This window comes from Ambystoma mexicanum, chromosome 8 (assembly GCF_040938575.1).
Source record: "Ambystoma mexicanum isolate Mex_15411 chromosome 8, UKY_AmexF1_1, whole genome shotgun sequence".
Classification (NCBI taxonomy): Eukaryota; Metazoa; Chordata; class Amphibia; order Caudata; family Ambystomatidae; genus Ambystoma; species Ambystoma mexicanum.
In genome coordinates this window covers 339,786,518-339,813,849 of record NC_090929.1, presented here as the reverse complement: position 1 = coordinate 339,813,849, position 27,332 = coordinate 339,786,518, and the positions used below count along the sequence as shown (strand labels likewise).

General features: G+C 47.1%; 1 protein-coding gene across 5 annotated transcripts in view; it reads left to right on the top strand.

Annotated features, from left to right (window-relative positions):
* Positions 1-27,332, top strand: part of EXD3 (exonuclease 3'-5' domain containing 3) — a 3,187,846-nt gene that overhangs the window by 884,670 nt on the left and 2,275,844 nt on the right. The window lies entirely within an intron of this gene.

Sequence of the window (27,332 nt, the reverse complement as noted above, 5' to 3'; positions counted from 1 at the left end):
GCCACTTAGGCTTAAAAAAACATGGCCGACCCGTAGGGACAATAACATTTTTTACTAGTCCATGCCTTTAAACCCCCCTCCTGACCCCCAGAACCCCTCCTTGACTGCTTCTCCTCCCCTTCCTAAATTATCTTACACTGGTGTCACCATGATCCAGAGTGCTCCCCTGTGCCCTTGATTCCACCTCACCAAAAACCTCCCTTCCCCCACACTTTGTATCCTAAGAACCATCTGTTGTCCTCCCTTTCATCCCCCTTTCAACTAATCGACTCCGTCAACTGGAAGGTATACTTCCAAGGAGCCCATCAACCCCTCCTCAGAGAGGCGAACCGCCACCCCGGGTGGGCCTCGCTCCCTTCTCCCCTAGAGAAAAACATTGCCACAGTGTCTGTGATCCTCCCTCTCTGCACCAAAAAGAGGGTCCACTCGTAAGCCCCAGATTCACCCCCATATCCCCACAGCTAGAGACTGGATCCCCCCAACCCTGAACCTGAGCACCCTGGTCCGCTCCATCTTGCCGACCACCTTCGGACTCCTGCCCTACCTCCCTCAAGGACAGAGTGACATCAACAGTTCACCATAACCCTCCCTGCGGAACTCTGCCTTGTGTCCAACCCCTGGAGGGCCCCCCATATCCCGCTCGTCGTGCTGTGGCCGGCTCCCTATCTCCTCTTCTCTGCCAGAGCCCTTCCTCCCCTCAAGCCAGTCCCACACCTCCTCTGACCTGGTGAAGACGAGCGCCTTGCTCTGGTCCAAATCCTTTAGTCTAGCAGGATAGAACATCATGTATTTAAGCTGCATCTCCCGCAGCCGCTTCTTGACTGCCTCATACGACCTCCGCTGTCTCTGGGCCTCCTGTGTAAAGTCAGGGAATAGAAGGATCATGCCCCCCAACCCCTCCCTTGTATGGAGACCTCCTCCTCGCATCCTGCAGTACTGTGTGCCTTAAGTTGAAGAACCTGGCTATTATTGCTCTGTGGGGGTGGGCACAGGGGTCTTCTGCCAGGGTCCCTGTGGATGTTCGCGATGGAGAACCACTTGGATAGCCCTTTAATTGCCAGTGTGTCCGTGCTGAGCTTTTCCACAAAGAGCTTGGTGCAGTGTCCTCCTTCCCACTCCGCCACCCCCAAGGTCTGTATGTTGCAACACCTCTATCAACTCTCCACGCCCTCTGCTCTGTCCTCGAGGGTCTTAGTTGCTACAATCAGGGCTTTCACTTGCCTTTCCAGCAACGCCAATGTGTCCTCTGTTGAACCTACTCTCTGCTCCACCTTGGTGACTGTCGCTCACCTTTCTGATGTCCGCCCTCAACAGTGAGACCTCCACCCCCACCAATTGCACCTTGTTCTCTATTGAGGTGTGGGAGTCCTGTATCGCCTCCATCAAAGCAGTCGGGGCCGGGAACTCCTGCCTCTCCACCCCACCCCGCGCCGCCTCGGGGGCTACTGCGCCCTTTGAGAGCCTTGCGGCCTGGCACCCCTTCTTCCCCCACAAAGTGGTCCAGCTGTCTGTTGCACCCTTACCATGGTACCCTCGCAGTGGACCAGTTTCTGGCCCCTTCTTCGTGCCAAGCCTGGGAGGGCCTTTGCTCCCTTCTGACGTGCCCGAACTCTGGGGAGCCTACTGCCGTTTCTCGTGCTTCCACTGGGGGTCCTGCAGGCCTCCCGTACCACTCTTTTCATCAGAAGGCCCCAATGTGGGTGTGTTCCTTCTTCTCCGCTGGCCCGCAGTAGTTCTGGATACCTCACTCCTAATACTCTCCTAGAGCTCCTGCCGCTGAGGGAGACTCCACATTGTTCTGTTCTCTAAGCCTTCTGCCAAGCTTCCCTCGTTGGAACTATTATGATACTACTGGTTTTGAACACTTTTTGCTAACATCAAGTCAGAAATGTCCTTGCATCCTTTGTGTTTTGTTTTTATAGTGTGGGGGTCAGGTGTGTACGTTGTGGACACAAGGACAGTTTTAGTTATTGACTTCTTGACATAGACAGAGCCTTCGTTTTAGTGCATAGGCAGGGAAATCCCTCCTTAGCATAGAGCGAGAGAGGAATTATTCCAGACCATTTTCTTTCAATAAATCTTTTTCTGTTAAAATATGACCTCCTTGTGTCCTGCTCTCATTTCTGATCCCTCACAGAACCCAGCAGTATTTTTCATTAGCTTCTTACTTCATCCCCCCGGCAGCAAACCCGACATGCACACCTTAGGGACACAGTCAAAACTACCCTTCACCAGTGTGTTCTCTCTCCGCCACCCTTTGCCTGTAACAGGTTATAACTGGATAGTCCCACACCATCAAGGTTTATTAACTTGTATACTATTAAATCATTGTGTTGGGAATTTTCTCTACATATCCCTCATCTAATTTAATAAACCGTGTGGTTACCATTCTTCCATCATTATAATAACCTTCGCTGATAAATGTGTTATCTATCATTTTTAGCTGATATGTTTTATCTATAATTATTTCGAGCAGCTCTTTTGGTCATCACTTCTATTGTATTTTGTATTTACTAAGCCTCTTTCAAATTTCCAATGGATGGTATGCATGCATTTATGTTTGAACAAGGATACACTGATGATGAAATGAAAGCAGGACAAAGTCAGAAACCAGTAGAATGAACGATGTATAAAGTTAGTGCTAATGCAAACACTCATCCTCTAGACCCGCCAAGGCAATCTACAGCCACCGTCTGACCACCCCACGATATATGAACATGAAAGCTGGAGGCTCTAGCTTTTCAACCACTGCAGCCCATCTCTGCAACCTTTTGCCACCTCATTTGCAGGCCGAAACATCATACTGGCCTTTCAGAAAAGAGCTAAAAACCAGACTGTTCAACTGAAACTGTAACGATACCCGTCTCCTTTGTATCTGCTGCTCTCCCTCTCTCTCCCTTTATTCTATACCCCTCTTTGTAACCAGTGCCTTGATGCCTGCGGGTTTTTGTATGCTTTATAAATGCAAAAATAAATAATTAACTAAATGGCAGCATTCCTGATTGCGACAGTACCTGAAAACACCTGTTGTCCATGAGAATTCAACTTGTAGGGCCTACCTATCCGAAGATCTCCCCCATCCCTCCGGCAACAGTTGCACAGGGAAATTCAGACTGTGTGTCTTACCCGTTAAGTTCTTCATACCCTGATGACATAGGTACATGAACTTTAGGGCAATGTTCGTCAAAAAGGTCCACACTAACGAGTGTGTATAACATTTCATTATGAAAATTATTTTCTACACTTTCACCAACCAGATTGGATGTAATCCTTTCTATGGGATGGGACTAGTTTTCATATTAACCTAGATCTGTTGGGAGGGGCGGCGGTATAGGGTTCCTTATCAATAAGGCCCTCTGCACTGCCTCCTCTTCCCCCTCTAACATCAACTCTTCCGCTTTTGAATATGCCACTATTGAACTCCTCCCGCATACTTCCCTCACTGTTCTGCCTCTAAATCGAACCCTGGTCCTCTCAACTACTTCCCTGATCTGACCCTTCTCCTTGAGTCCCTTCGTACCGACATCCTCATTGTCATGCTGGGGGACTTAAACCTTCCCAATCCCTCTGCATTCACCTTCCTTGAACTTCATTCCTTCCTATCTGACCACTCCCTCTAATCGCTCCATTATTCACTTTAACATCTTGGTCGCTCCACCCTCTACCCCTCATCTCCCCTCTTCAGTGATTAAGCTAAATTTCAGGCAGAACTCTTACCCCTTACCTTGATGATGTGAGGCCCTCTCTCCTGTCTCTTTCCCCTATGCATGCCTCTTCCATTGGCTGTGTTTTCGCTTACTTTTTCATTATGCACTTATGGCTCCATTTGACCAACACTAACCTGCTTGCACATTCACACCCTCCCGTCCCTGTCCACCGCCATGGGTCATCTATAAAATGAAGACCCTCAAAACAAACATGCACCATGACCTACGACAATGGTGCAAATCACAGTCACCTTCCCTACGCCCAGCCTACAAAAAAGCCTAACCATTTCACTTGCTGTCCTAACCTACTACACTGGTCTCTGCCAAATCCTCCTACTTCACAAGCCTAATCTCTTCCCTTCACGATTATCCCTGAAACTCATCTACCCTCAAATCTTTGCTCGCACCTCTCAATCCAATATCCATCGCCCCCTCCTTTCTGCTAATTCATTTGCTCGCTACTTTTCCTATCAAATCTCTCAAATTTGTGACACTCACAGCCCTCCTCTCTGCCCATCCCTCCTCCTGTCCACCTCTCCCTCCTACCTTTTCTACGCTCAACTACTTCTCCACTACCTCTCCTGTTGAATTAGCACCCATCCTTTGCAGTGCCAACCCATCTTGCGCTTCTATAGACCCTTTTGCTCTCCCACATGGTCAAAGACTTGGGCTCGCTCAATCACTTGCTCTTATATCTCTGAGCACCTTAACCCCTTCCTCCCCACTGAAATCTTCCCTGCCTCCTTCATATATGCAACTCTTACCCCTATTGAAGAAACTCTTTGCTGACCCAAACATGCCAGTAAACTATTGCCCAGTTTCTCTCATGCTCCATTATTCAAAATGCCTTGGTGCGTGGTCTTCAACCGGATCACTAATGGCTTTGTAGATCCACTTCAATCTGGCTTCCATACTAAACACTCCACCGAGACTTACATTTATACATGCTTCCAACTTACCCTCTAATGCTCACCGCTCCAAACTTTCTTCTATGCAAATCCTTTTGGGCATTTCTGCTGCTTTTAACACTGTCTAGCACTCCTATCTCCTCCTCAATCTCCATGACCTTGGATTTTGCAAATCTGCTCTTGCCTGGATAGCCTCCTACCTGGAGGTTTGATCCTTTAAAATCTCTTGAAACTTGCAAACTGCTGGCTCTGTCCTAATAAGTCTTATCTCATCCATTGGCTTTCTTGATCACCTGTTTGCTGATGACATGCAAATCTTGTTCTTCTTCCCCTGTGTCACCCAATGCATGTCAATGATTATAAACTGTCTCACTGCAATTAGTCACTGGATAGCTCTCCACTGCCTCATGATGAACTCTTCAAAATCTGAAGTACTTTCTCCCAGCTTCCATTGTCAGCCCTCCCCTCTCTCCTCTCGCCTGACCGTCTTGCTCCCTAACCCAAGGCTCCTAATCTTTTATAGCTAACTACGATTGCAACACTTCATCACTATCCACTGCCTATGCTGTTTGTATTGACCGAGTCAACGTTTGGAAAATGTGCACTATTCTTACAAGTAGATGGTGTGACGGATACAATTGGGGTGTAGAAATCCTTTCCCTTTCCTCTCTCACTACTTTCCTGTGCTAAAAAAGTTAGGTGCACATCCATTGGTGGTTGGATTTCTACTTTAATGTTCCCGCCTCCAATGAGTGTGTTTTATCAGTAAAAATAATGCTTGTTCGGCCACTTGGTCGATAGTTAAACACGTATATGTGTCCTGCTTCTTGTATATGCGTGGGACACTCAGATGTTTCTTGGTTTGTATATTTATTCAAGTCCTTTTATCATAAGTATAGTGGGTCTTGGAGTCTGAGTCATCGGCCCAGGACTGCTTAGTGAAAGTCAACCGGTTTCAGCGGTTCTGGTTAATGCCCGCTTTCTTCAGGACAGGTGATATCTTCTTGCTGCATGCGTAAGATATAGAATTTCTTTTGATCCTCCCTTTCATGGGTATCTTGGGGAACTCTTCGGGTTTCCAGACGGGTATTGTGGATAACTTTCCAGGCCCTATGGGGTTAAAAAAGACAGATGGGGCATCATCAGTCTCAAAGTGCTTAAACAGAACAGGTGAGGAGTATATCGAGGGTTCACTGTCCCTTACCTGTAATGACCTATGTATCACTGTTGGTACATCTGTCCTAAGTAGGATGTAGTAGTTGGATCCTGGTGTGGGGTGGCTTCCAGGATCTCCCTCAGGTCATTATCTAAGAGTGAATACAGAGTGGGATATCGCTCTTAGCATCATGCCGCTGTTTTGTAAAATGACGTGACTTGTATATCTATATCAGACGCCCAATTTACCTGTTGTATGACAGGTAATCCACGTTGTAGGCTTCTTATTCGTCTATTGGTGTCTGGTCGCCCTAGGAGACAAATCCCGGTATGTAAGTATCTAGGATGTGATGTCCAAAACATCTTAGTTATTTTGCTAGGGTGTATATTGGTAGCAGTTCGGGCCAAGCTGTGATGGCTGTTTCAATATACACAATACAAAAATGTGGAGTGCACGGGCTATATTTCCTGGAAGAGTCTCTCCCCAATATCGAGTGCAGTGTAGTGCTGCATCGTGATTAACAAATTTGGCTATTTAGAGCTAAAGAGTCTCTAAATGTTGTGTGATGTGACTCTTCAAGGGATATCTCCACCCCCAGAGTAGAGTAGCCATTAATCAAATTGGCTTACCTTGATTTCTGATTACCGCCGCGTCTTGTTTTCGGGATTCGGTCACGATCACCATATTGAGGATGTTCCCTATTTGTAGTCACATGTTGCAGTCACGTGACTGCTCACATGCAAACTAGTTGTTATATTTTTGGATTAATGCTAAGCATCCCAAGCATAAGATACAGAGTTCATGTTGCGAGCGCCATATTTGTGACTGGGGGTGCAATTTCATATGTATCCAGTCTAGTTAAATGTGAATGGGATATGTTACTTTGTGTTACTTTTTGGTCAAATGAATACTTATTGGCTTTGTACGCACATAGAAAGTCAAATGCCAAAACCAACAAATGAAATATAAAACACGATCAACAACACGTTTATATAATGCGCATGCAAGGAAGAGGACTGGTCATAGCGAACCCACTGTGAAGAAAATATGACAGTTAAACATGCATGCATGCACACAGATAAACATACACAGAGAATTTATCAAATCTAGATGTAGTGGGCCTTTGTTACAAATGGATTAAAACACAAAAGTGAAACTGTTTTTAAGAGTTTCAGAGGCCAGAGGATGGGTAAATAAGTAACTACGATCTTAGCAGATGTTCAGCTCCGCTAAAGAAACCAGTCATGGTTTTTATGGCCTGGTAGTATCGCAGAAAGTAAGTGTAATCAGAAGTACATGGAAGCATGCAGAAGGGTTTCAGCTATTTGTTTTGACCAGCAATAAAAAAGAGGGTTGTTTTGACCGGCAATAAGAAAGAGGGGGAAATGGCGCTCAAGGTCAAAGTTATGATACTTAGGAGATTCAATTGTATTTTCAAATGTGCTGTGCGTGTTGAAATGGTAATCATTTAGATTAGAATGTTTCAATGGAGCCAGTAAGCCGGGATGGATGAGATAGCTATCGTCAGTTCAAAGAGAACCTGTTTACTCAGTCTCCTTTATATCGCTTGAAGTAATTATGCAAACCCTATGCAATTGTTTTTAGGGTTAAAGTGCTCAGGCCAGTTGTTAATATATGAATTATGATTGCACACAAATGTTTAACTGTTTGATGATGTCACAACCTACCACGGACGAATCCCAAGAAGAGGTGTGTTATGAATATGATCTGAAGATGGTAGTTAATATAACAAATGGCCAATGAGAATGGAAGAATTGGAGAAAGATGGGATTTCTTTGTAGAGGTTTTGACCAATCATGTATGGGGGGATTGATTGTAATAAAATATATGGGAGTGTCTTAACTGTTGCAAAAATATATATAATGTGTCAACATATGAGGTTCTCTGAGACTTTGGTTAGTTTGGCTCAATAGTCCTCTAGCTGCTCCTCTGACGATTGTACAATAAACTTGCTTTACATACAAACGTGCACTTGTTCTTTAAGTCGGGGGTTAATGTGATTAGGGGCCCTCCCGTACAAATTGGGTATCCACAAAGGGACCCCAGGCTTTCCGAGACTTTGGGGGTCTCCTGTCTGCACAACTCTGCTGCGGCACCTCTCTGCAGGGACCAGTCATCCGTGCACAGCGAAAAAGATGAAAACGGTGCCATATTGGTTAAAGGCCTGTCTGTCTGGGGAACACCCCGCAGGCGTGGTACCATGAGCCTGCTGTGCAGGATGACTTAACGGAGCACCACATCTGAGTGCCTCGGGTTCACGTGAGTGCATTTTTGGGGGTTAAAGCAAAGGGGGAAATGGGGATAAAAGAGGATTGTTTCTTTGATTTAAGGGGTTTGGTAAGGGTGGAATCAGAGTGCGTGTGTGGAGTTAGTCGAGGTTGCAGTGATTAAAAGAGTGAATGCTTTGAAGCAGTGAATGAACTGTCTTATGTTGTAAGTCCCTTGTATATATTTTTACCTAGTTTGTTATTTTAGAGGTCTGAGGTGGTATTCCACCCAACACGGTCATTGTGAGATTTGTCCGGATACCCTTCAGTTCGCTTGTCTGTTTGGCTGGAGCCCTCACCTAGAGGTGGGGTGCATCTCATGGTAAGTCCAACCTTAAATTCCTTCCTGAAGTATACCCTTGGCATTCTTCATACTGAATTGACTGTGCGGGCAGAGCCCTTGCCTCACTTTTCTTGGTTAGTCAAAGTAGTGAGGGGGAAACTTTATGTTGTCATGGTAAAACTGTATTGTAGTAGAGAAGAACATACTAGTGATTAAGAGAGCAAGAGCAGCGGTGTTGTAGTGAAAAGCAGTGTGCTCCTACGCTCGAGTGAAGATGATATCTCGACAATATTGGCCGGCATATGGTTTTTGATAAGATGCTGTCTTTTGTGCAAGAGTGAGAAGTAGAATTAAAGCAAGTAGCTGAGCGAAGTGATTGTGGTGAAAGTGAGTGTAGCAAGTGATTATGGGTAACGACTAATAAACTGGGAAGGGGAAAAAAGGGGGTTCTTTTGGAAACCTGTTTGTGCCGCAGGTTCGGCATCAGTCTTATTTTTGTGTGAAATTTGTTTGGGTAAATCGGGTTGCAGTATGGAGACTCAGCTGAATCATTTGTGTCAAGTACTTCCTGGCTATAAGGCAAACATTCTAAAATATCATTGGGGATGGCAACGGGAAACTAAGGGAAAAATCCTCAATACTTGGCCCATCAAGGGGAGCTATGATAAGGGGATATTGGAGAACCTGCATACTTCAACTACATGGCAAAAGGGTTCGAAATTAGAAGCGGTTGAACATCGTAGAGCTCTGGAGGATGTATGAAAAGGGCAGGAAGGCCCATAGTGATAAAATCTCAGAGGAGGAGACGAAAAGGAGGGTGCGGGAATTCCTTCTGCAATGCCTCCATATGGGTGCTGTCCTTTATCACAGAGGGGCACACAAACCCTGAGTTTGAACCTCCATTTTCCCCATTGGCCACTCCAGTGGTTGCGAGACGGACACAGGTGATGCCTCCATCGGCTGTGATGCCTATGAAGTGGGATAGCGAGGAAAGTGGAAGAGCAATTCCTTCAATGATTAGGGCTACAGAAGGACTGGGAATGAAGAGCAGAAAGGGAATACTTCCCCCGACTACTAGGTTAGCAGATAGATTAAGGGTGGAAGAACTGAAGAGAGTGAGGCCGGCAGCTAGAAGAGCAGATAAAGGATTGGGAATAAGGGCAAAGGAGGCGGTTAGGCCTTTTCCTGCTAGGATAATGGAAAGGCTGCAATGGGTGGTATAGACAAGGCAGCAGGAAAAAATGGAATTCGTGCTGAGGCTAGCAGAAGAAGAGATAATGCTTTTATGGCGGCGGAGAAATGAAGAGCGGCAAGAAGTGAATAGACGGGCAAAGGATGTAGAGTAAGAATGGTGGAGGTATGGTCAAGTTCTTTGTATAAATCCGTTATCAAGGAGGTCATTGTGGACATGGAGAACAGGAATGTTGTCATGGGTACAGGATTTGATCAGGGAGGACGGGAGCCGATACTCTATGGTAGTGCCGAGTATGCTTCAGTGCCTGTAGAATTACTAGGCGAAGAAATAGCAGGAGTAGGAGACGAAGAGTAATGGGAATTGGCTATCGAGCAGGGAGAGCAGCTTGTCGCCAACCTACCTGACGCAACAGAGTACTCACATAGCCATAGTAAGTAGCAGTATGAAGTACTTAATCTTGATAGTTTTTACATTTTCCCATTATTTGGAGTGGTACAATATCGTAGAACGCACCCACAACAGCCTCTAGGTTTGCTGAAATATGGCCTTTTCCAAAATAAACGTACTAACCACGCCACCACATTAGCATTTACTGAAGAAGCTTCTCGAATTCTTAGTCTAATTCAAGACACACAAAGATCAACACCATCAATCGATAGTCCAGACAAATTAGTTAATTACTTATTAGGAAAGAGATTTTGCAGAAACTTCCTGCGTCAACACTAGCACAATATTACAGAATTTCCATGGGGTTGAGGGTCTACCTCCGACCAACATTTTGCATAGTGAATAGTGAATTTGTAAAAAGATGGGACCAAATCTTCAATAAATATTCCTTAGGTTTAATATAACTATACTGTTGAAGAATTGGCTAGATCTCTCTCCAAAATAGATTCAGACATCTTAGAATTAAGAGGACAACTAAGTACCTTATTTTCCCAAGAGGGCCTTCTGGTTCTTGTAGTTTCAAACAAATCAGATCCCGGTCAGTCTCTTTCGAATGAACACCTACGTGGTACCGGCCCCCTCAGCACCTGGACCGCAACTGGGCTTTCTTTTAGAGTTCGAATACACACACAAGTTCTTTCTATTGCATTCAAAATGTTGCTATTTGCAACCTTGGGCTCAACACAGTTCGGTTTGCTAGCAGACTCCTCTGACTCACCGGCTGTACTGAACCCGTTGGCTTCTTTGATCTCTGGAGTCAAGGATAGTACCATGGTAGCCAGCTTGCCTCTCTGCCTGCTTTATCAATGCGGGAGGCCCCTATGTACCATTATCGTCTGCGGTTTTGTACGACAGCTGTAACTCCTGGTCTTATGATTTCATTTTCGGAGGCTTTGCGGGTCTGATTTAGAAAAGGGCAAGGGCAACTCCCCCTTAGTCTTCCTTCCAGGTCTCACCGCCTTTCTTCTCCGGTTGAACTGCCAGTTTGGTGTAGCTGTCTCCTCGTTCGTCGGCCTTGCTCGAAGTGTGCTTTCGTGCTACGCCTTTTATCCCTGTGGGGAAGGTAAAGGGCCGTCAGGTATGCGTGATTATGGTCAAGTGCCTGCCTCTGCTGACCTGTCAAGTAAACGGCTCTGGTGTTAGTCCGAAACTAACCAATAGCAACATTTTTACCAATAGAACCAACAATTTAAACCCAGTAGACAAGACAGACAGCCTAGACGTAACAGTAGAAGCACCAATCCAATCAGCGAGACATCAAACAGTGGCAAGGAACAAACCCCCGCGTCCACCAGTGTAAACATACCATCAGTGCAGGCCTCCAGTGGGACCACACAAGAAGAAACCAATTCAACCACTACACGTCCTTTTTAGAGACAGAAAGACACATCGAGGAAACAAGAAAACTAAGAGGAAAGACAAAAACAGGAATGTACTGTTTGATATCTTAAGAAATTGTCAGAACAAGAAATAGATCTACTCAGCCTAGGATTATAATTTGTTCCAACAAACAATAGCAATCTGTTTGAGGAAGAAATCAACATTTCTAAACCCATAACAAAAATGAGGCTAAAAGTCTTCTTTGACTCCATTCCACCGATGGAAGAAAGATCTGCCACCTTTGACTACCTCGAGATGAGACCCAAGAGCACATTGAACCCTTCGGTATGGAACTCCGCTCTCGATCTATTTGAGACCAAAATGATCAAAGACCCTAAAACAATTAGATACTTTGACGTAATAACTAACAACATGCGTAATCACCAAATTAAATTGCTTAAACAATTTGCTGAAGACAGTTCCATTGAAATTAAACCTGCAGATAAATGGGTTGCTATTGTAATAATGGACACTGACTTTTACATGACCAGTTGCCTTACACTTCTTGAAGACGCAGTTACCTATATGTTACTTGACCATGACCCTACTGACTCCATAAAACCTATAATTGAAAGGGTACTAACACACTAATTGAAGAGTGGATAACTGAGAAGACCAGAGACTACTTGACTAACAAATTCCCTATAATGGCAGTATTCTATGGCCTTCCTAAAATACATACAAATCTACATCAACCACCGTTCAGACCTATAGTGGCAGTGAAGAACAGTATCTTTGACCCTATTGTTAGGTTCCTTGACAAACATTTGCGACCAATATTTCAAAAGACCTCAACCTATCTTAGGTACATCACTCATTTTTTGAATGCCCAAAAGACCTTTCACTCATAGATCCGAACTAGACACTGTTCACCCTTGATGTACAAAGTCTTTATACATCAATCCCACATAGGGAGGGAAGTGAGGCCCTGGAATGGGTTCTGTTACAAGAAGAATTTTTTTGTTTTGAAAGAGTTTTCACACTGGAATTAGCCAAAATGAGTCTCTATAATAATTCTTTTAGGTTTAAAAAAAACTATCTGCAGATATCAGGAACATCTATGGGCTCAACTATTGCCCCGGGCTATGCCAACATTTTTATGTATGCTTTTGAATCCCAGCATATTCTTGAACACCAAACATGGGCTAACAAAATAGCCCTCTGGAAAAGATACATCGATGATATCTTTGGGAACTGGAAAAGGCCCCAAAGAAGAACTAGAGACCGTCCTTGTATATCTCAATGGGTGCCATCTGAGAATCAAATTCACATTAGAAGTGGGATGCCCTGGTGTCCACTTCCTTGATGTGGAAGTTACCCCAGGCCTTACCAAACTGAACACATCTGTTTACTGGAAAACAACAGATGTCATGACCCACAGAACGCGCCCCTTCTGGACTTCCTGGTCCTTGTCACGGCGGGGCTTGCGTTCATCGTTTCTCCCAACATGACCGTATCACATGACACGCCTCGCACCAGCTTTCACGGCGGACGTAGTACGTTTTATAAATATGCCACGCCCCGCGGGCCAGCGCGTCTCAAAGCTATTGCGAAGTAGCGACCAGACGTGTGCTCCGTAGCTCGCGGTATTGTTTTTCTTGCTTGTTCCACACTAACCCAATTCTAGTCCCTTTCCTTCCTTTCTTGATTCCTGGACTCGTGTGCTAGTTGCGCACCCTGTTATTTCCTGCATTCCTGGATCCCTGCATCCCGGTACTTGAACGCACGCTGGAGTCGGAAGAGACTCGTGCAGCCTTATTCAAGACTCGAGCAGTATGCAAGAAGGCATTGATCAGGAAATCCAGCAAAGATCGAACTCAGGTGAGAAGGGAGGAACTCCTTGACAGTTTGAGACGTCAACCGACCGAACTCGATATGGACATGGAAGCGGCCGTCCAGGACCTGATGCGTGGCATACAAAAGCTATCAACGGAGGTGCAGACTCTAAAGGCGGAAAACGCTGCTCTCAAACAACTAGTTCTATCCTGCGATTCTGCCACAAAAGAAAGTGTATTGCTGGGCGGTATAGTGGACAAATACGATGGCTCACCAAAAACCCTTCGAGGATTCCTGGATTGCATGTTTGGTTCACTTTACTTTTAAGCCCTACTACTTTTCAACTCCCAGGGCTAAAGTGGGCTTTATAATTTCCCACCTTTCAGGAAACGCCTTAACCTGGGCCACGCCTATCGTTAATTCCGGCGACGTTCTTCTAGACGACTATGATGGCTTCATACAAGTCCTTAAGGCCATGTTTGACCGTGCAGAACAGGTCTATAGTGCCCAGGAACGCCTGTTAGACTTTCAGCAAGGATCCCAGGATATGCTCACCTATGTTACCCGATTCAAGCAGTTAGTCAAGGAAGCTGATTGGTCCCCGGAGGCGAGTTTTACCCTTTTCAGGAGAGGACTGAATGAGGAGATTAAGGATGAGTTGGCCAGAGTGGCTCGCCCAAACTCATTTCAGGCACTAATGGACCTTGCCATGCAAATGGATTTTCGTATCCAGGAAAGGAAGGCAGAGAAGAAGAAATCCAAAGCTAATCCTCCAAAGTCGTCCTTTGAGAGTACCACCTAGGTGGACACAAACCCAGGCTCAATCTCTGAACCAGAACCCGTGCATATAGGAGCCTTCCGTGGACCTATATCCCCGCAAGAAAGAATGAGAGGATTCATACGGGGTTGTGCATGTATTGTGCCTCAGACAAACACCTAGATCCTAGATGGAGCAGAGCTTCGGGAGAGAGATGTTTGCTCGACATCAATTCCATCCTTGAACTCTGCTGGACAAATCAATTTGGTGATGCTACAAGCCTTCCTGGCGCCCTCCAAGAATAATTTCCCATTCTGGCCTTGGTGGACTGCGGAGCTATGAGAATTTTCATTGATCAAGACGTAGGTTGTTAGTCATCATATTCCGTACGAGACACGAAGCACCATGCAGCCGGTGGAAGCAATCGACGGAAGACCCCTCTCTTCAGGACCCATAAGCCTGCAGACAAAAGAGATCCAACTTTCCATAAACCATCACCAAGAGCGGATTACATTCGACATCATTAATTCAGCCCATTACCCCATGGTATTGGGTATGCCCTGGTTACAGAAACACAATCAGTATATCAATTGGACAGCAGGATCACTATTCCTAGGCTCAGAGTTTTGTATGTCCCACTGTCCAATCCTGGATCCCTCCTCGAAACCCCCTAAAGAACCACCAAGAGACCTGAAAACACCACTCATGGCTTCTAATATCATACAAGTCCCAGAGGCCTATCAGGGATATGCTGATGTATTTTCAACTGCCATAGTCCAGACCTTACCCCCTCACAGACCTGAAGACTGTGCCATAGATACAGATCCCTCAGCAGTGATTCCTTTTTGGCAGAATGTTCATTCTTTCCGAACCTGAGAAAAAGGCCCTCAGAGAATACCTGGATACCAACCTTGAAAACGGCACCATAAGACCCTCAAAATCTCCAGCGGGTGCTTCATTGTTCTTTGTTCCCAAGAAGGACACCAAGGAACTCAGACCTTGCCTCGACTATCGTGGCTTAAATCAATGCACCCTCAAAGATCGGTACCCACTACCTCTGATCTCGGATATCCTGGAAGCTGTGAGAGGCGCCGTAGTATTCACGAAGTTGGATCTCCGGGGTGCCTATCATTTGATCCGTGTCCGGGAAGGAGAAGAATGGAAAACAGCCTTTAGAACACCCTTTGGTCACTATGAATATCTAGTCATGCCCTTTGGTCTAGCTAATGCCCCTGCGGTTTTTCAACATTTTATGGATAGGGTGTTTTATGACATGTTATTCCTTTTTGTCATGGTCTATCTGGATGACATATTGATCTTTTCCAAGGATCCTCTAATGCATGAAGAGCATGTAAAGGCAGTACTGCAACGACTCTGTTAACACAAACTTTTAGCCAAACCCGAAAAATGCTTGTTTCACGTTACTTCTGTTCACTACCTGGGATTCATCCTTAGCCCAGAAGGAATAGGTATGGACCCTTCAAAGGTAAAGGCCATACTGGCATGGCCTGCTCCCACGTCCGTGAAGCAAGTTCAATCCTTCCAGGGGCTTGCCAACTTCTAACGGAAGTTAATGTATACCTTTTCCGAGATCGTCCAGCTGATAGTTGCTCTCTTGAAGAAAGACACTCCCTTTATCGGGTCTACACCGCAAGACAAAGCATTCCACCGATGGAAGACAGAGTTCACGCAAGCCCCCATCCTGGCCCAACCAGACATAAATCGCCCATTCCTAGTGGAAATGGATGCCTCTAACTACGCCATAGGAGCGGTCTTGAAACAGGAACTTGAGGATAAACTGGAACACCCCATTGCTTACCTCTCACAAACCCTGACTCCCAGTGAGACACACTATTCCGGCCTGGAAAAGGAACTGTTAGCCATCCGCCAGGCCTTCACTGAATGGCGACATCTACTTCTGGGTGCTAGATGTCCAGTTCAGGTCCGCACGGACCATTGGAATCTTCAAATTCTACAATCCCTGGAGTGCAGTACAGTCGTCGGGCGCGTTGGGCCTACTTCTTTGCCCAATACCAATTCCAAATCACTCATGTTCCCGGATCACAAAACATGATTGCTGACGCCTTATCTCGACGTCCTGACTATGTAACTACTGAAGACAAGGCCTATCCTAAGATGTTTCCCCACACGATCTTTGTGGCTCAAGCAGTCAACCTCCTGGAAGAAATTTGAGTACAAACCCAATCCTCTGACCTCTGGAAGGATATTTCAAGGAAGAATCCATGGAACCTAAGACTTAAGGAAGGATACTTATTCAAGGACAATGCACTGGTCATTCCTACACGGAAATTACAACAAAGAATGATAAACCTCTGTCATGATACCCTTCACTCCGGACATCGTGGCATAACCAACACCCTCCGTCTTATACAAAGACAGTTTTGGTGGCCTGGAATGAAGATCGACATACAGCAGTACATCAAAGCTTGTGCTGCCTGCAGTCAAAACAAACATGATGACAAGAGACTGGCGGGTCTTCTAATGAAACCATCGCTGCCAACAAGGCCATGGGAATTCATTGCTACAGACTTCATTGTGGAATTACCATCTTCCCGAGGGTACACGACCATCATGGTTACCATAGATTTGTTCACTCATATGGCTCATTTTACACCCCTGTGTAAGGTACCATCCTTGTCCGAACTTGCTGAAATCTTCCTGGAACACACATTTCGTTTACATGGACTCCCTTCCAAGATCATATCTGATCGAGGACCTCATTACATCTCTCAATTCTGGAAACATCTCTGTCGCATTTTGGGAATCCAACGCGCCCTCTCATCTGGTTATCATCCCCAGACCAACGGGGCCACAGAACGTGCTAATCAGACCCTGGAACACTATCTTCGATGTTTCGCCACCAAGGTTCAGGATGACTGGTCGCTCCTGATACCCGTGGCTGCATTTGCCTACAACAATTCTGACCATTCAGCAATTAAGACCAGCCCCTTTTATTGTAGCCAAGGTTTCCATCCATCAGTTCTAACCTCTGTTCTCCCTCATCCTACACCAGTACCTACTGTCGACTCCTGGATTGAAACCCTCATCAACGTACACCAAGAGGCCAAAGAAAATTTAGAGAAGGCCAGAACACAGACTAAGAGGTATGCAGATTTAAAAAGGAGACCAGGTCCTTCTTATGCAATCAGTGATCAAGTCTGGTTGTCCTCGAAATTACTACCGCGGCATCTACGGCCAAACAAGTTGGGCCCCTTGATACTATGGTCCATTTCCCATCAAGGAAATTATCAATCCAGTTTCATACCGGATTAGTCTACCAGACTCTTGAAAGAATTCACCCAGTATTCCACATATCCTTATTAAAACCCTATCACCAATCCTCCCGGAAATCCTACCGACCTCCTCCTCTACTGGTCGACAACCAATTGGAATATGAAGTATCTCGAATATGTGACTCCAGGTATAAACGGGGTCAGCTTCAATACCTGGTTGAATGGAAAGGATATCCTCCTAGTGAAAGAACCTGGGAACCACTTTCTAATCTCAAGGCCCCTCGACTACTCAGAAGATTTCACCTTATACGCCCGGGCAAACCTGGTGGAACAGGTTTTTGGAGGAGGCATGCTGTCATGACCCACAGAACGCACCCCTTTTGGACTTCCTGGTCCTTGTCACGGCGGGGCTTGCATTCATTGTTTCTCCCAACATGGCCATATCACATGACACGCCTTGCACCAGCCTTCACGGCGGACGTAGTATGTTCCATAAATATGCCACGCCCCCGCGGGCCCGCGCATCTCAATGCTATTGCGAAGTAGCGACCAGACGTGTGCTCCGTAGGTTGCGGTATTGTTTCCCTTGCTTCTTCCACACTAACCCAATTCTAGTCCCTTTCCTTCCTTTCTTGATTCCTGAACTCGTGTGCTAGTTACGCACCATGTTATTTCCTGGATTTCTGGATCCCTGCATCCCGGTACTTGAACGCACGCTGGAGTCGGAAGAGACTCGTGCAGCCTTATTCAAGACTCGAGCAGTACGCAAGAAGGCATCGATCAAGAAATCCAGCAATGATCGAACTCAGGTGAGAAGGGGGGGGGGGACTCCTTGACACATGTTAACAATGCGTTACATTACTCAAGCTTTCACCCACAGTACTTGACAAATAATTTGCTGCATAACCAGCTTCGACGATTTAGAAGAATTGCCTCTGACATTGAGTACACTGAAGCATCTAATACCTTGACTGAGCTATTCCAAATATGATGATATCCTGAATCTGTCCTGACACAAGCCAAATCCAAAAGTGCTTTACAGACCAGAACTAATTTACTTAGACCCAAAGGGAAGAAGAATGACCCCAGTAATTTATTTAATCATATTCGCCAGACAAAGTGCACAAATTAACAGATTACTGAAGAAAAACTGGAAAATCACCAGACTGGATGATGCCCAACTGTCCAAACTATTTCCACGCCCACCAATGGTAGCATATACGAGAGGGAAGAATCTAAGAGACAACCTAGTCAAGACAGAAAGGACGGACTTCTCAATAAACCTAAACATAGAACTTTTCCCTGCCGGAATTGCAGTCATTGCAATAATGTAGAAAAAGGCGATACCATAAGACATTCATGAACTGGACAAAAAATAAGCTTTGAACACTACGCCACATCAGACTCCAAATTTGTAATATATGGTCTTGTGTGTCCATGTGGTCCGTTCTATGTAGACCAAACATGGAAAATGAAAGAGACTTAATGAGCATATTTCCAACATCAGAAGGCAGAATGTTAAACCCTCAGGGGCTAGACACTTCCTAGAGAAGAAACACTCAATGGCCTCACTTAAATATCTCATTCTCAAGGTAGTCAAAAACCCAACAAGAGGAGGAAACTACAATGCACTCCTCTTACGCAGAGAAATGGTCTGGATCCATAAGCTAGACTCACTGGACTCCACTGGTATTAACGAGGAATTCAACCTCATACCGTTTCTATAAAAATGATTTGTCATTGCCCACTCCTTAACAGCCATATTCGCAGCTCACGTACTGTACCTCAAACCTTCTTTGGGTGATTCTGCCCTTCGAGTGAACGGTCACAAGATGATTTCTGGGGCATTCCACTGTCTGTACTATATGACATAAGTCTGTATGATTGTGTCAAAGGCACATTGTATCATCCTGTGCACCGTTAGGTACTGATTATGAACATATGTATTGAAACCTGTGTATATATACCGTCGGCAACACTGATTGATATGATACTGTAATTGCACTGTTCCTAATATTGACTTGTCTTAAGAATGTATGATTATGACCAATGCACCATGTAGCTTTCTGTGCCCTCAAAGAGAATTGATTAACACCGTGTGTATCAAAGGCATTGTGTGTGTATTGAAAACTGTGAACATATGTACCATCAGAAGCACTGATTGATATGTTACTGTGATTGCATTATAAATAATGAAGACTTGACCTCATCATCATGACATGACTAAGGCGCCATCTAAAAATCTCTTGTTTGTATGCATTCTATCCACAACTGTATTTATCATCTATGGCAATTTGAAATATCAGTAATCACTATTCAATTGAGAGTAGAGAATCATTGTAGAGTACACCACACAGTAGATTCTATTGTGTTCTGTCATGATTTATTAGGTGGTCACTATCAACTCAGGGAGTTCCTATCCCCCCCAAGCAAAGTGGCTCGCACTGTGAGAGGCCTGAAGGTGTCTAACCCGCTAGTCCCCGGAGATCTGTCGTCCAGGTGGCCAGGGCACGGCCATCGCTATTGGATCCAGTTCCTGGGGGTGAACCAGTGGGGGAGGATCACCTGGCCGAGGGGTCTTCAAAGAGTGGAAGTGGGACAATGAGAGTTGAGACGTGTATCCCTTTTCCTGTAACAACTTTTCTCCATCCTACCCTGTAGGATATTTGGAAGCTCTGCCCCTGTGCCTGTTTCCCACACAAACCTTTTCCTACAATGTAACAGACAACGGACTGAAAACGGAGCCGTTTACTTGACATGTCCCAACACCCGGGTCAGGCAGAGTCAGGCACTTGACCGTAATCACGCACACCTGACGGCCCATTACCTTCCCTACAGGGATAAAAGGGTATCCCTACAGTATATCCCCACCAAAAATATCACCGTACATATGGGCGTTTGTCTCGCCAAAGGTGATATTTTCGGGGGTGATATTTTGTGGGAGCAGGGGTTGCCCCCCCGCAGAGTCCATGGGCCAATATTGCTGCAAAATTATGGCGATATTTTTGTATCACGATATTTTTGCGAGGATATTAACACATGGAACCGATAAGGTGTAGCACAAGAGCATACTTCGAGCAAGGCGGAGAAGAAAGGCTCTGAGACCTGGAAGGACGACTAAGGGGGCGTTGCCCATGCCCTTTTCAAATCGGACCCGCAAAGCCTCCGAAAATGAAATCATAAGAAAAGGCGTTGGAGCTGTCGTGCGTCTATGCATTGCCAGAGGAAAGCTAGGGAAGGCGTCCCTGCTTTCAGATAAGATTGTGAACTGTGGAATAAGGCCAGTGTGAACCTTACAGAGGGATGCCGAAAGAAAGCTGGGAGAAGGAAAATCCTGCTTTCTGACGAAATTGACAAATACATGTTAAAGGTCGTAGTGAACCTGACAAAGGGAGGCCCATATTTGCAAGGAGGATCCGAGCTCGGCGAAGGTAGATCCAGGGTGCAAAGAGCAATCGCCCAAGATACAGGAGTACTGAAGTAACTTTTGTTTGTTACTTTGAATTAGTAAGCCTTCTAAGGCAAGAGACTTTTGCGGGAAAGAGACTTGGGGCCTCATTCTGGGAGCGCGTATTACGAGGTTCCTTCGCGGGACCCGGATCAGACGTCTGATGAAACCAGACGTCTTTTCCGGGGTCCTGCGAGGGGAAGAGGGAGGTAACAACGGGACACTTATAATGTGCCCGTTGTTACCTCCATCCCCATTCCCATTGAGCCCTATTGGGCTCAAATGGGAATGGTTCCTGCAAGGAGGACTTACCGGGTCCTCCTATGTCGGAATGACCCAGTAAGTCCCCATTGCAGGAACCCAGTAAAGGAGCCCGGTTTGGAGGCAGCCATGGAGCTAATAGCTCCATGGCTGCCTCCAAAATTGTAATGAGGCCCTTAGTCTCTGAAGGTGTTGATATCGTCGAACTGAACTGTGAACCAAAGGAGTGTGCTCTGCTCTAGAGTCCTGCCTTGTCATGTGCCTCAAACGTGAGAAAGGGAGACCCAGCTATACTATCCTGAGTTATCATTTTGTGAACACTTCTTTCTTTTCTGGTGAACATTATCCCGCACTTTCTGTAATTTAGGTGTAAGGGGTGGCAATAATTATTTTTTAGTATAGGTCCTTTTTTATTTGACAAGACGCCAGGAGGACTGCTTTATTATTTTTTGTTGGTCGTAGCTTGCTCCAATCTTAGATTTAGGCTTGGATTAGGCATTTATCTCACTCATTATGGAGTTCAAAAAACACCCTTGACCTGTGATCACTTGTCTGTCTTTACTGCTGTCACCATGAGTTCCTTACATCACCCAAAGCACGTGTACAGATTCAACTTTAGTGAGGCCTCCAACCTATCTCGCACCACCCCAGCAAATACCCTCTGTACCACCAATGATCTAGGAACCAGGCCGGTGTATAGTAAGAATATATATTTAATTATAAGGTTTGACAAAGAACAATAAAACAACCAAAACGTCAGCCACCAACGCCATGGCACAAAATAAAATCACAATTTCAAATTACTTGCACCAATTGACTGACTTGTATTTCTAATGAACGTACAGATACTACAACACACAGGTAACATTTAGAGACTTTACATCAAAACACACAGAGGATTTCTTGCACATTCACAATCATGAAATTTGAATCAAACCCCAGTGATTGCTTGGGGTCATCACAATGCTCTTCTCCCCCAGCAAACCCACCCGCAGGCTTCAGTTATATATGACCCCCTAATTTGAAGGCAAGGTACAGGAGTGGGAATACAGTAGCAACATTGTTTTGGTTTTGAAAAATAGACACAATGAAACAAATTGTATTGGGCTTTTTATTTGAAAGGCCGGGTTTGAAAAATAGACACAATGAAAAAAAAAATAGTTTTGGGCTTTATATCTGAAAGGCAAAGTTTAGGAAAGGAACTCGATGGGAAAATCATTTCGGGCTTTATATTTGCATAAAATGCAGGGCCTTGGAAAAATCGTTTTGGGGTGCAAGTAAATACATGGGAAATTTTGTTTTGCACACTGTACATTCACTTGAATGGCAGCGTTTTAGGGTTACTTATTTTGGGATTATAGCCACCCCCCTTCTGTACAGAAGACAGGGGTTTCAGAAAGGTAGAGTCACCGAAGTACTTTATTGTCTATACTAGCTCTAACACACTGGGCATGAACTTTGTTAGTTTCCAACTCTGACAACACTCATCCCCTGATTTTCTTAAAAAAATGTGTTTAACTTAAGTAACAGACAGGTCACATTGTCATTTCTCATATTACACAGTACCATGCAACAGTTGGTTATCGTATGTACATTTCGAGGGGATTGGGTCCTCCGACGTATTCCATATCTATGACAGGTAATAACCACAGCTGTGCTGCTTCGGAAACTTGTTTCGGCGTCTGCGTCCTGCGTCGATGACGTCGATGCGCTGTCGTCGAGGACCTCCTCCGACGTCATCCGATGTGATAAGAAGGACGCACGACGCCCGTAGCCTCAGTTCTGTTTTTTCTGCGAACGTGTTGCTTCGTGAATCTCGGTTAACGCCTCGACTCTTTGGAGTTCTGTTTTTCTCGGTTCTTCGAACCTGTTCGTTTTTGTGAGAAAATTCTTTGTGTGAAGATGTCTTCTACTTCGTCTTCGACCCCGCGTCCGGGCTTCAAGAATTGCGGGGAGTGTGGGTCCAAGATGTCGGTGACTGACTCGCACGACGCCTGCCTCTGGTGCCTCGGGGAGGCCCACGACACGGATGACTGTATCGACTGCCAGTCGCTCATGTCCAAAGCCTTACGTGAACGTAAGAAGAAATTGTCGGTAGGTCGGGTGTCCAAGCCCCAGAAGTCGAAGTCTGCGGGGCTTTCGACGGATGATTCGAGAGGAGACTCTCCGCGTCATCGTCGGAAGTCTCGTGGGTCTCCTTCTAGGAGTCGGTCTCGCCACTCCTCAGCCTCTTCAAGGCATTCTCGGAAGCGCCGACAGCGGTCGTCTTCCAGGTCCTCTTCGGAGGACTCTGCCCGGCACGTCGCTTACCCCACCAGCCGTGCGACGCCAGAGGAATGGGCTTCCTTCGGGAAGAAAATGCTGGCGATTCTCGAGTCGCAGAGTACTAAGCCATCCGCGCCCCCGAGTGGGGTCGGTCGTGAGAGGTCAAGAGACACTGCTCGCAAGAGTGGTCGGCACGAGTCACGGGAGAGGTCCCGTTCGGACAAGGGGACTCGTTCTCGACGTACCCGTTCCAGGTCCCGGTCCTCGACGCTTTCGAGACCGTGTGCACCTGTGATGTCTTCGAGGAAGACATTGACGTCTGAGGCGTCTAGGGCGTCGACAGGCTTTCTCGAGGCTCCGGCTCCGAGGAAGTCATCGAAGCCGTCGACGCTCAGGTCGTCGAAGGACACGCTCGGAGCTCCGGCTTCGAGGACTGTGTCGACGCCATCGATGCTGGCGGCGCTGCATCTGACGTCGACGCCGATTTACTCGACCCCGATGCCTGTTCTCTCGATGCCGGCGCCGATTCACTCGACGCCTTTCGAGGCCGGGTTGTCGGAGGTACCTCGTGGCACGGGGGAACCCCCTAGGAAGGCTCTGGTTAAGAGCAAGCACTCTCGGGTGCCTTCTTTTCGCCACCTCGAATATATTTCGGAGGTGGATGAGGATTCTGATGGCCTGGTTCCTAGTCAGGTTCCAGATGAAATTGTCTCGGGCCATAGTCAGTTTGACGATTTGAGGCAGTCACTGCATGATGCCAGTGGACTGGACACCTCTCCGGAGGTGGAGTTTTGTAGGCCTGAGCATGGCTCTCATGCCGATTCCTCGTACCGGCGCCTTATGGCTAGGGTTTCCGAGTACTTGGGATGGTCTGCTCCCCCAGGGGAGTTTGTGCAGGATGATCTCACGGACATCCTTGATGTTGGTCCCCCAACTGACCCGGTACTGCCGTTCAATATGGCTCTACAGAGAAGGGTGGCGGCGGCTTGGACTGCTCCGGAGAGTCTCCCGGCGGTGGGTAGGTCCTTGTCGCGAAAATACCGTCCAGCCAGTAGCGACCCCTGCTACTTGACCAGGCACCCCACTCCGGAGAGTTTGGTGGTACAAGCGGCCCCGGCAAAGCAGGCGTCGTACCCTACCATCCCTCCTGATAGGGACGACAAACCTTTTGATGGCTGGGCGAAGAAAGTGTTTTCTTCTGGTGGTATGGCGCTTCAGGCGGCCAACTCCATTTGTGCCTTGTCTCGTTTCACACACACTCTGTGTAACTGTGTTGCGTTAGCGGCTGAACATATTCCCGAAGGGGACGAATGGGATGTTTCCTTGCTATGGTCCAGGATGGTAAGGATGCCATGTGTGAGTCCGGTCAGTCGGGTTTGGACATGGCTGAATGCGTCAGCAGGTCCATGGCAACGAGCACCGTGATACGCAGGTTTGCGTGGTTGCGGAAGTCGGGGTTTGCTCCTGATGTGCAGTCCCGGCTCCTCAACATGCCCTTTGACGGTGAACACCTTTTTGGCAGCAAGGCTGACGAGAGCCTTGAAAGGTTGCAGACCTCAAAAGCTGCAGCGAAGTCGTTGGGCGCTGCAGTTCGCCAACCTCCGCCTTTTCGTCCTGGGGGACAGCAATGGAGGGGTGGTTCCTTTCGCTATTACTCGTCCTTCAGTAAAGCGAGAGGAGCTGGCAGTCAAAGAGGCCAACGCAGGGGTACCAGAGGGGGACGACAGGGTACCCGTGGTGCCAAGGCCGCTCAGGCAGTTGCCTCTTTGCCCTCAGGTAACTCTGCAGCCGCTACCACTCTGTCATGAGGCCATGTCCCATGGTTCGCCGGTTGGGGGAAGGCTGGCGCAGCATCTTGTAGAGTGGCGTGCCATTACTTCAGATGTGTGGGTTCTGGAGATCATAACCCACGGCTACTGTCTTCCCTTTCGGCACAGGCCTCGCGACAATCCACCGGGGAACCTCTCTTTGCAGAGTCTGGATCCGCTCCTTGCGCAGGAAATTCAAGCCCTGCTGGAGAAAGGCGCCATAGAACTGGTGCCTGTAGCGGAGAGGAACAAGGGATGGTATTCCCCTTATTTTTTGATTTCGAAGAAAGACGGGGGATTGAGACCCATCATGGACTTGCGCGGTTTGAACAAACTCCTCAGGAAGGACAAGTTCAAGATGGTTACTCTCACTCAAGTCCTCCAGGCCCTTCAGCTTCAGGACTGGTTGGTGTCTCGCGACCTCAAGGATGCTTACTTCCATGTGCCGATCCATCCCAAGCACAAGAAGTACCTGAGGTTTGCGGTTGGCGACTCGCACTTTCAGTTTCGGGTCCTGCCGTTCGGATTGACCTCCGCCCCGAGGGTTTTCACCAAGCTCATGGTGGTGGTGGTGGCAGCGCATCTCGGGCAAGGGGGGATTCACGTCTACCCCTACCTGGACGATTGGTTGATCAGGGGGAGCTCTCCCGAGCAAGTCCTGGATCATCTGTCCGTCACCTGCCACTCCCTTCACAGGCTAGGCTTCTCCCTCAATTTAAAGAAGTCCCATTTGACGGGAACACAGCGGCTCCAGTACATCGGAGCAGTGCTCGACACTTCCCTGGGGCAGTGTTTTCCTCCCCAGGTGAGGGCTCTTCACATTCAGCAGATGGTCCACAAGTTTCGGCATGCCCAGACGCTCCCAGCGTTCGAGTTCTTGAGGTTGCTCGGCCTCATGGCATCCTGCATTCTTCTGGTGCCAGAGGCTCGCCTACGGATGAGATCTTTGCAGTGGGCACTCAAGATGCAATGGTCGCAGTCCTCCGGCAGGATGTTTGACCCGGTTCAGGTGCCGCCCTCGGTCGCCCGGGACCTTCTGTGGTGGGCCGTCGAAGGCAACTTGATGAAGGGGGCTCCATTTTGGCTTCCCTGGCCGGAGGTGACAATCGTGACGGATGTATCCCTCATGGGATGGGGAGCTCATGCCAACGGGCTGACAGTCAGCGGTCGTTGGTCTCCGTCGGAGTCCAGACTCCATATCAATCTGTTGGAGCTGAGGGCCGTCAGGCTAGCCCTGAAGGCTTTTCTACCGACTGTGCTTGGAAAGAATGTCCTGATCCTGACGGACAACACAATGGCCATGCACTACCTCAACAAAAAGGGGGGGCAGGGTCACTTCCTCTGTGCAGGGAGGCGATGCAGCTCGAGTTCTGGGCCATCCAGCAGGAAGTTTCGATCTCAGCAGTTCATCTGGCCGGAGACGAAAACATGACGGCGGACGCTCTGAGCAGGCAGAGCACGATCTCTCACGAGTGGGAGTTGGCCCAGGAGATTCTCCTGGAGATCTTCGCCCTTTGGGGGACCCCTCACGTGGATCTCTTCGTCTCCAGTGTCAATCGGAAGTGCGAGAGGTTCTCCATCCAGAGGTCAGATCCCTCAACCTTCACGCTTGGCTTCTGAAAGGTTGAGGTATAAGGATTGGGACCTCCGTGAAGACGTGATGGAGGTGTTGCTCTCGGCCCGAAGGCCAGCAACAAAGTGTGTACCGTTGGCTTAAGTTCTGCGACTGGTGCAGAGTTCAGAATGTGGATCCTTTTGTATGTGACATCCCCATAGTTCTGTCCTTTTTACTTTCTTTGGCCCACAGGGGCTTGCAAGTGGGTACCATTAAAGGTTAACTGGCGGCGCTGTCCATCTTTAAGCGCTCGTCTGAAGAGTGTTCCTACTTTAAAATCCCTTTAATTTCACAGTTTCTGAAAGGGCTCACTAATGTGTTCCCTCTGTCACCTTTCCTGGTGCCCGGTTGGGATTTGAACCTTGTTCTTAAGTTTCTTATGGGTGCTCCGTTTGAGCCTTTGCATTCTTGCCCTTTGAGGCTGTTAACTCTGAAAACTGTGTTTCTGGTTGCGGTTACTTCCGCTCGCAGAGTGAGTGAGTTACAGGCACTTTCAGTTAAGCCACCCTTCACTGTATTTCATAAGGACAGGGTTGCCCTTGGGGTTCGTCCTTCTTTTCTTCCGAAGGTGGTTTCGGAATTTCATTTGGCCCAGAAGGTTGTTCTTCCGGCATTCTATCCTCCTCCACATCCTGGTAAGGAAGAGGAGAGGCTCCATAGGCTTGATCCTAGGAGAGCTTTAAGCTTTTGTTTCACGCATGTCCCGGGTCAGAGTGGACGATCAACTCTTTATTGGTTACGCTGGAAAGCGTTTGGGACAGGCTGTGACGAAACAGACTTTGTC